General features: G+C 34.9%; 1 long non-coding RNA gene across 2 annotated transcripts; it reads left to right on the forward strand.

Moving 5' to 3' along the window:
• Window positions 1-8,607: 8,607 nt before the first annotated feature.
• Window positions 8,608-9,452, forward strand: LOC145141157 (uncharacterized). 2 transcript variants are annotated; one of them, XR_013722471.1, is made up of 4 exons: window positions 8,608-8,638; window positions 8,731-8,940; window positions 9,131-9,220; window positions 9,344-9,452. It is a non-coding gene; the product is annotated as an uncharacterized LOC145141157 (long non-coding RNA). The 2 variants fall into 2 exon arrangements; XR_013722470.1 differs by lacking the exon at window positions 9,344-9,452 and having other exon boundaries at window positions 9,131-9,262.
• The last annotated feature ends 357 nt before the right edge of the window (window positions 9,453-9,809 follow it).

Below are 9,809 nucleotides of genomic sequence, written 5' to 3' on the forward strand. Positions count from 1 at the left end.
TCTTCCAAACACACCACAATACACAATAAATAATGGCAATAAGTATTTAGGCAATGACCTCAAATAGTTGCAAAGGTAATAATTTCATCCACTTTCGAAGAAGATTATGTTAGGATATCACACCACTTTAGAATCTACATTAAAACTTCACAAGCATACGAATAATCCACCAGAACATGATCGGTAGTCTCCTTCGACATTAGTACATTGGGAACAAGTAATAGAGTTGATATGGATACCTCTATCTTTCAAAGTCATATCAGAGGAAATACAGCTTAACCGAGCTCTCCAAACAAAACACAAAGCTTTCAACGAGATACTACTAACCCAAATCATACCTGAGTTAGAATGAACAGTTAACTTTAAGTCAATAATCTTCCTGAAAATATCCATATGATAACGCCCGTCAGGAGAGAAGCTAAACCTCCAACTGTCAGGATTAGAAGAATGGGAAAAACTTTCGAATTTCAGGGAAAGTTGAAACAATTCTTGTCTCTCCCAAGAACCACTCAGCAACCTCTTCCAACTCTACATGAAATTATCATCCACCCACCTCTTTGGAATAAGGCAAAATTTCTTTTTTTTCTTACCAAATAGGAAAGATTCAGTAATAATAATTTAAAACAGTTACCAGCTATGTAGACTTCTGTCCACATGAAAGTGTCATCATGAAGATCCACCTGCCAAGATAAAATCTTGGCAACATCAATCTCATGGCTACAATTGTCTGTCATGGCTTTGGTGATTTTTTCCAAACACCGAGAAAAGAACCCTTAGCCAAATCTATGATAGGTTTTATGTCAAGATTGTGAATTTATCTTATAACACTACTCCACAACAGGTTTATTTTTTCAATTTAAGCCTCAAAACCCATTTGACAACTAAGGCAACATTAAGAGCTCGAAGCAAGATGATGTCAAGGTCACCATCTTCTTTAGAGACAATCACCTTATTTATGAAACCCAATTAACTTTATGATTCTCATCACCTTCCCCATATGAATCTTCTAAGTAAATTTTCTAGATGGTCAATAACACAAAGAGGGACTTTAAACAATGAAAAGTAAAAGATGGGAAGGCTACCAAGGACCGCCTTGACCAAAGTGACGCAACCACCTAAAGAAAGGGACTTAGATTTGTAATATGAAAACTTGGATTGAACTTGATTAATAATCGACTTCGGCTTCCAATTTCATTTGGGAGCCATGTTGGAACCGATTGGGACCCCCAAATATTAAATAGGAAAGAGGTCGCATCACATTCGAGGATTCTAGTACAATTTACGATTCCTTTATCCGACACCCCAATACCGAACACCTTGGATTTGTGAAAGGTTACTTTCAAACCATATGCGACATGAAAGAAAACAAGAATACACGCCAAGCTCCTTGGGTTTCCTTTATCCCAATCCCTCATGAAAAAGTTTCGTCGGCATAAAATAAGTGAGATATTGATACACTGTTATTTGGGATTCTAATTCCATAAAATAATGATAGCTTGCAAGCGGATCTGAACACAACATTGATCCCCTCCATGGAGATAATGAAGAAAAATGGTGATAAATGGGTCCCCTTGACGAACACCCTTAGAGATAGGAAATTCCTTGGTCGGGGATCCGTTTATTATAATTGAAGCTCGAAAAAAAGTAAGACGCCCCATAATCCATGATCTCCATTTAGGCATGAAACCTATTTGTTGCATAAATGAGTCAAGATACTCCTAATTTATTGAGTCGAATGCCTTATCAAAGTTAAATTTGAAAATAAACATCTTCTTCTTGATCTTTTTATCCTCCACACAAACTTCATCAATGATAATTGACCTATCAAGAATATTCCTTCATTTAACGAATGGCATTTGAACTTCATCAATAAATCTCCCAATCGCCATCTTCATTCTAGAAGCTAGGGATTTTGTTATAATCTTATAGAGGTAGCCATTTAAATTGATTGGCCTCTACTCATTTAGTGTGAGCAGATGCTTTAATTTTAGGGCTAAATTGATAAACGATAAGTCGGAACCTTTTGACAATAAACCATTATGTTCAAAGAATTTAACACAATTCATAATATCTCATTGCATTAAACACCAACATATTTTAAGAAATATAAATGTCAAATCATCTGGTCTCGGTGCCTTCTTGCTACCGTAACTCCAAATGGAATCTTTTATTTCATCAAGACAAAAAGATAGTTCCAAAAAGATGCAATCCTCGAGGGGCAATATGTTGAATCTTCAACTAATTATGAGTTCGTGGATTTTATTTTTATGATTTTTATTTCGAATAACCCCATGGAAAAAAGAGTGTTTTCATCACCATCCACCATCCACTTAGCCCAAGATTTTTGAATAAGATCCATTCGAGCCAATTTCTCCAAATCAAAAATCTTCTAGTATTCCATTCTTCCTGTACAGGTTCTACATAGTCGTGAGGAATTTATTAAGCAATATAATCCAACGAAATCATCATCTTCTTTAAAACTATAAGTTCCTTTGATTCTTTATCAAACTTCGCTCTGACACCAAGCTTTAGTTTCATTTTTAACAACCCTTAATTTATTTGCACAATAAGCATCAACAAACCTAATCCCCCACATAAGACAACTAAGCGCTTGTAATAATATCATTTATCCCATCTTTACGGAGCCAAGAGTTGAAAAGGAGGAATGAGGGCAGACCAAAATCAACCTCTTTAGACCTTAATATGACCGCAAAATGATTTGAATATTCACGAGGAGAGCTATATCCAAGGCATAGGCGTGATTTCATAAAAAAAATTATGACAAATGAGGAAACAGTCGAGTTCACTAAGCATAATACCATCATCACACATTTAAGTATAACAAAGAAGGTCCATATTATGTTCTAAGATCCCTAAATCTCGAACGAAGTTGTTGAAGTTCATAGTACTATAAGGGCAAAAGAAAGAGTTAAATTGTTCGTCAGGTCTCCTGATAGATTTAAAGTCACCAAAGAAAATCCATATACTTGGTATAGAAACCTTTAGATTACCAATCTCTTTCTAAGGCTTTTTCTTCTCATGTAAAGCTTGAGGGGCATACACTAACATCAAGACTTGAGAGAGAACCAAGTTGACTCCCCTCGATAAATCTCAAATCATAATCTTTCTTTAACATTTTAACCCACTCAAGCATATCAGATTCACCCATATCCTGAATATTTATCAAGAGGACATTCATTAGGACACTAAGAGAGACTTAAATATCAATGAGATGAAAGAGGCTTGAACACATATATTTTTTGTTGAGCACAAGCTTTTATGTAGGGGTAATAAAAAACCAAACCAATCTACAAAAACCGAAGAAACCGAAACAAACCTAAGCTGATACAAAAACTGACGGTGGGTTTTTTTAGTTTGACAATAACAGACCAAAGTCGGTGTGGTGTGGTTTTGTCGTAGAAACCGAACTTCAAAAACTGGACCACACCACTATATATATACGGAAAAGGGAATACAACCTTAAGGGTATATAAGATTAGGTACCCAAACTCACCATACTACGTCGTTTTGTATCATATATACATTGTAATTGTCACATGTTCTTATAATTCAAATTATAACTTGATTTATTTCTAATATTTTTATAAATTTCACATTTATCTTCTTCTTACATGATTTTCATTTTCAACTATAATATATATAGCCTAATAGGTGTTCGGAAAAAAGATGTGATATAAGAGGAAGATAATAGTGAAATATCAAAAATCTTGAAAGTAAATCATGTTAGGGGTTAAAGTTTAAGAACATTATAATGAATATATCAAACAAAACGATGTATTATGGTGAGTTTGGGTACCTAAGATTATATACCCTTAAGGGTGTGTGTGTGTGTATATATATATATATATATATATATATATATATATATATATATATATATATATATATATATATATGGTCAAAGACTGAATTTTAAGAGGTACATAAAGTATCATATACAACAACTTTATGCATTAGAAAATAATAAATCTTATCCGGTCAAAGGCCAATTTTTAATAGGTCTCCTATTCTTATCTTCAAATTAAATGGGTTAAATATGAACCAATATTCCTCATAGTTCGGCCAATTGAATCGGTCAAGAAGAAATACACGTTATATAGCATTAGCGCAGACCGATCTTCATTTTCCTATTAACGAAGGTAAGATTGATATGCAAGAAACCCAACGCTGGCCATCGTTTCCCCTGGTCTGCCTTCATCCCAATAAATCCTGAACGCCTCCCATCATTTTCTCATGTGAATTCAAGTTTTGAAATACAAACTCTTCATATAGGTTTGTTGATTTCTTCAAATTTCTCACGTACTACTATCGCCTTCACTTTGAAGCTTTACACAGTCGTGCGTTTTCTTTCCAATAACACCAGATCGAACATTGTTGCTTCCATCTCGATGTCTGAAACCTAATCGAAGCCTCTACCACCACCTTCATCGAATCCCCAGTAAGTATTGATTTATCTTGCTCGATTTTTTCTGATTTTTGCTTGGTCTGCAAATCATTAGTCTTTCTAATTTTTACATTGTGAAATCGAAGTGGCAATTTCTTCTGATTTTTGCATAGTCTGCATATCATCACTCTATGTTTTTTGTTGGTTGTCAGTTGTTTGCATATTATCCTCATCAATTATGATTCTTGAAATTTGATGATTGTTTTCTGCATTGGAGTTACATTTCAAATTTTTGTATGTGCTTCCGGCTTCCCTTACCACGTGTATTTTCTCATCACATTATTTTCCCCTTTAATTCATATTTTGATAACTTATAAGATTTGTTTATGTTTTCATGTTGGTTTTTCGTTTTTCGTTTTCTGTAGGGTGTTCACAACAATCGGAAATTGGGATTTGTTGGGAGTTCAACTAAAATGTATAAGTCTATGTTGGGATATGGGGTATGAAATATTGGAGTTACATTTCAGATTTTCCCGCGACAGCAGACACAACTTAATGAATAATTCTATGATTTGATGGATTTATGGAAAAGAAATTGGGATTTGGTAGGAGTTCAACTAAAATGTTTACTTTTTCTAATATTTATATATCAAAAACTGGTTTTAGATTCATGTATATTTTCCCCTTTTTATATCATTTAGAAAAAACATCATAAATGGTCCCTGTGGTTTCCCCAGATCTGAAGTTTAATCCCCGTGGTTTAAAAATATCATAGATGGTCCCTGTGCTTTCAAAACATTTTATGTTTGGTCCTTTTTGCTAACTCCGTTAGCTTTCCACCGTTAAATGAAGGGTATTTCCGTCATTTAACTATCCAGGGACCTTTTATGAGGTTTTATTTTCTTTTATTTATTTAAAAAAAAAATTAATATCCAAGGTCTCTCTCTCTCGCTCATACACACAAACACACACACACACCATAGCCATACCCTACCCTATCCTACTATTTGTCTACTATTACCACCACCATCACCATTGCTATCATTAGACCAAAATCACCACTCTTATTTCTCCATTCCAGCACTACAAAACAACATCGCCATCGTTAACTTCCACCTGCCAAACCACCACATACCCTTTACCACCGCCATTATCTTTACTAATATCGTATTCTTCATCTTCTTCATTGAAACTGTTCATTTTTTCTCCCACGTGAATACCCACTCAATAATGATCAAAAACAACCATCCCATTCATTAAACCAATCACAAGTCCATCAACTACACTAGAACATAGACCTTCAAAATTATCCGATGCAAAAAATGTAAGAAATCGGAGATCATTGTTTCAACAAGTCGAAAACAAAATTAGGCAAAACCCCCTTTGAATGAAATCGATTAAACCTGTTTGGAAGTCGCCGAAGCAGTTTCCCTGAAATCAAATTCTAGGGTTTCCAACATATACACAAATCGAACAACCATAAACCCTCCACCACCGATACCATTAGTCATCGGATTCACAACACCACCAGACAGAACAACCGCCACAGTAACATTGGTATCTTGGGAGGTTTTTCCGGTGGGGATGAAGAGAGTTTAAGTGGTTTCCAGATTGAAATCTAGTTGGATGAAGAGAGGCTTCCGACTTGAAATCTGGTAAGGATGAAGAGAGATTTTCGATGATGCTTTGATATCTGGCGAGCAATGATGGGGAAGCGGTGAAGCTTTCAGACGGGGCCACTGGACATCGGAGGCGATGAAGTTATCGGAGGAGGTGGGAACCGGAAACGAAAATGGTGGGAGGTTTGGTTCACCAACAGTCAATCGATGGATGATTAGATTGGGAAGGAAGGATCGATGAAGGTGAATGGTTAGGCTGGGGAAGAATAAGGGTGGGGATCTAGTGTATGTTTGTGTTTGTCGAGAGAGAGAGAGAGAGAGAGAGAGAGAGAGAGAGAGAGACCTTGGATATTAAATTTAATTTTAAAAAAATAAAAGAAAAGAAAACCTCATAAAAGGTCCCTGAATAGTTAAATGACGGAAATACCCTTCATTTAACGGTGGAAAGCTAACGGAGTTAACAAAAAGGATCAAACATCAAAATTTTTGAAAGCACAGGGACCATCTATGATGTTTTTAAACCACGGGGATTAAACTTCAGATCTGGGAAAACCATATGGACTATTTATGATGTTTTTTCTATCACTTATTTTGCTTTTTGAGGGAATTTGAAGTGCTATACTTTTGGCTACAGATATGGCTTTTTAACCTTAGTCTCCTGTTACCATTTTCTTGAAGCTTGTCTTCTGGAACCTCAACTTCCGATCTTCTTCGACGCTCAAATAATGGCATCAATGGCTTACTACTACGAAGATTTTGCAGGTTTACTATGATTCCCACCTGATGTTCATGCTTGAAAGAGAAGGTTATCATAGGCGATTTTAAATATATTTGTAAGTACATTGCTAATATCGCCTTTCGCATCAAGTGCAAATTTGTTATAAAATGTTTTTTTGTCAAATCTTTATAAGTTTCATCTTAAATAAAATGACCGTTTTTTCATCAAATCAAAATTTGTATAATTTTTATTTTATTTTAGTATTATTATATAAAATGTCAGTTTTTTACGTCACTTGATATTTACTAAACTTCATAACATCCTAAATTTGAGTAAAAGTCAATTTTTATAAAATGCTTTTTGTCATAATTATATAAGATCTCAGTCTTTATAAATCTTGATTATCGATTTATTTTATATGCCAAGTTTTAAAGTATGTTCCTTAAAATAGAAATGAAATGAATGTAGGTAATTTGTGGTTCAATTAAAAATGATAAAATCCAAATCTTTTAATTATAAAATCCAAATCTTTTAATTGGGGCTCTATAGTAGGAAGGAGAGGACACTTCATGGTTGGTGCTAAAAGACTAAACTAATGGCTTTGGTTTTTATTCAAAGAATTTAGATAAAATCCAATTATTATATATATATATATATATATATATATATATATATATATATATATATATATATATATATATATATATTAAAATTGTGAACAAAAGGAACAGTTAACCTGAGACATTTTGGCCAGTTTTGGTCCCTTAAATTACATTTCCGGTCCTTTTATTTTTGTTTGTGTGTCACTTTGTTAATTTATTATTATTATTATATATATATATATATATATATATATATATATATATATATATATATATTAAAGTTGTGAATAATAGTAACAGTAAATATGCATCTTATTTGTCACTTTTGGTCCCTGTACTTGCATTCGTTAGGGTTGGCAGAATTGATCTGTAAGTTTAGATATTTTCATTTTCTACCCTGATCTGTTCCTATGGGTTGAATTTTACCCGACCACATTTACTGTTTATGGGTTACCACATCAGTTACGATGTCGGTAGTGGACCTTGCGACGTGTCCTCCACCCACGATGGACCGACTCAAACTTCCAATACCATTGCTCCAGCTACCCATCTCCTTCCTTTTACCGTTTCATCCCAATCTTCTTCTCTCCACCGCCTTTTCACCTAATATCGATGTCTCCACCGCTAACTTCCCACATATGGTCATTTTTTTTGCTTTCCTCTCTTTCATGCTTTCCAGATATTTCTCCTTTCTCATCCTTAATATTGATCTCCACCTCTCTGTATCGTCGCCCCTATCATCGGTCGGACCTGCTTAAGTGAGGAAATGGTGGCTTTTTCCCTTTTGTTTCTTCTACATCCTCTACTTTCGATTCTTCACTACTTCTGACGCTATTTGGAATTTGCGTTTTCCCTCTTCAATTGAAGCTTCAAACGGGTCTGAGGTTGTTTATAGGCGACGTAGCAACATCCTGATAAGCCCTAATTTTTAGCAATCGGTCTACCAAGGTCCTGGTGGAAGTGGAGTGTCGCATGTTGAGGATTCGAGTGAGCTTAAGAACGAATTTTCTCCACTGAATCAGGTTTGTTCGATGTTTACCACCGCTATTTTATGCTTCTCACCGGAAACAGAAGGCGATGATTATCTCAATTCCTTTCAATTGCTCCCCGATTATATGCTTTGTTGCCGAATATATGGCCTCCACAAACCCTACGCACACTCCATCGTTATGGATTCAACTTCACCCAGTCAAGTATACTTATAGTTGTTGTTGATTTCATATTTCACAGATTTTTTGTTTGTTTCGTTTCGTTGCAGGTTTAATGATGATTTCAACACTTCAAACTTCTGTTTGTAAGTTTTTTTTTGAATATTCTTTTGCGCTTTTTATTTATTATTGTTCTATAGTTGTAAATTTTGTTCTCTAATAGCAAATTACCTTTCAGTAAACCCAGACAACAAAGCTTACTTCAAATCAAGATTTAGAGTGGTATCAGCCACTTGGTCAGGTGTGTGGAATCTGTCGTACAGGAGACTAGAGGAAGGGAAACAATAGCCAGTACTCTGTAGGAGATTATGTGGGTTCGATTTCATTTCTAGGAAGAGGAATGAACAAAAACCCATTCATTAGAATCAAGAAGCACAAGGATTTGGAGGTAATTCCAATTCCAATATAATTACGATCGTTGTCCTTGGTTGAATTTTTGTGTATGTTAGGCTTTTCATAAACTTAGTTTTTTTTGTTATATTTGTTGGCAACTTTCAGTGCCAGCCTTCTTGCAATCAACACCTTTGATTTATTTCACCATTTGATTTTGTTACTCTAACATTAACATCTCTTGGCAGCCTCACTATCAGCCTTCTTCCAGTCTTCTGTTATAGGTTTGAAGTGTAGTTCTGGTCAAACAAATGCCTTGGAAAGAAGGGTCAGTTTTGGTAATTTGTTTTATCATGGTGTTTCAGGTTTCTTTGTGATTGTTTTTTTTGCCCTTGTGATGATGGCTGCCTTGGTGGTTTTCTGATATGTTTACGGTTGCTCATGTGCTCTTGATTCAATAGATAATATCTACACATTTTTGCGTGGAATGAAGCTTACAAGTGGAGAATTCAGTATCATATGAATTTTTAGCGTTGGAGAAATTGATAGCTGCATGGGCTGTTGGTCTTAGTCTTAAGTTGAACACGATGGGAAGATGGATGGGGCTGTTGAGACCTGCTGTATAATCTCTTTCAATTTAGCAATGTACATTCTTTTTTTTTTATTCTTTTTTTTATAATCTCTTTTTTTTATTATTCTTTTTTTTTATAGCATACTGCAACACTTTGATATCTTTTCTTATTAGCACGTTGTCCTGTGGAAATTCTACCCAATTATTGGATTGTATTTTCTTATTATAACATTTACACGTTTGTAAATGGACATATCTCCTACAATGGCAACGTACTTTATTGTGGCTAACAACTTAGGCAATGTACTTTACTTTGACGCAAAAGCAACACCTTCCGCCCCCCGCAACGCGGGGGG

Source organism: Lactuca virosa, chromosome 9, assembly GCF_052849685.1.
Source record: "Lactuca virosa cultivar CGN04683 chromosome 9, Lactuca_virosa_CGN04683_v6, whole genome shotgun sequence".
Taxonomy (NCBI): Eukaryota; Viridiplantae; Streptophyta; class Magnoliopsida; order Asterales; family Asteraceae; genus Lactuca; species Lactuca virosa.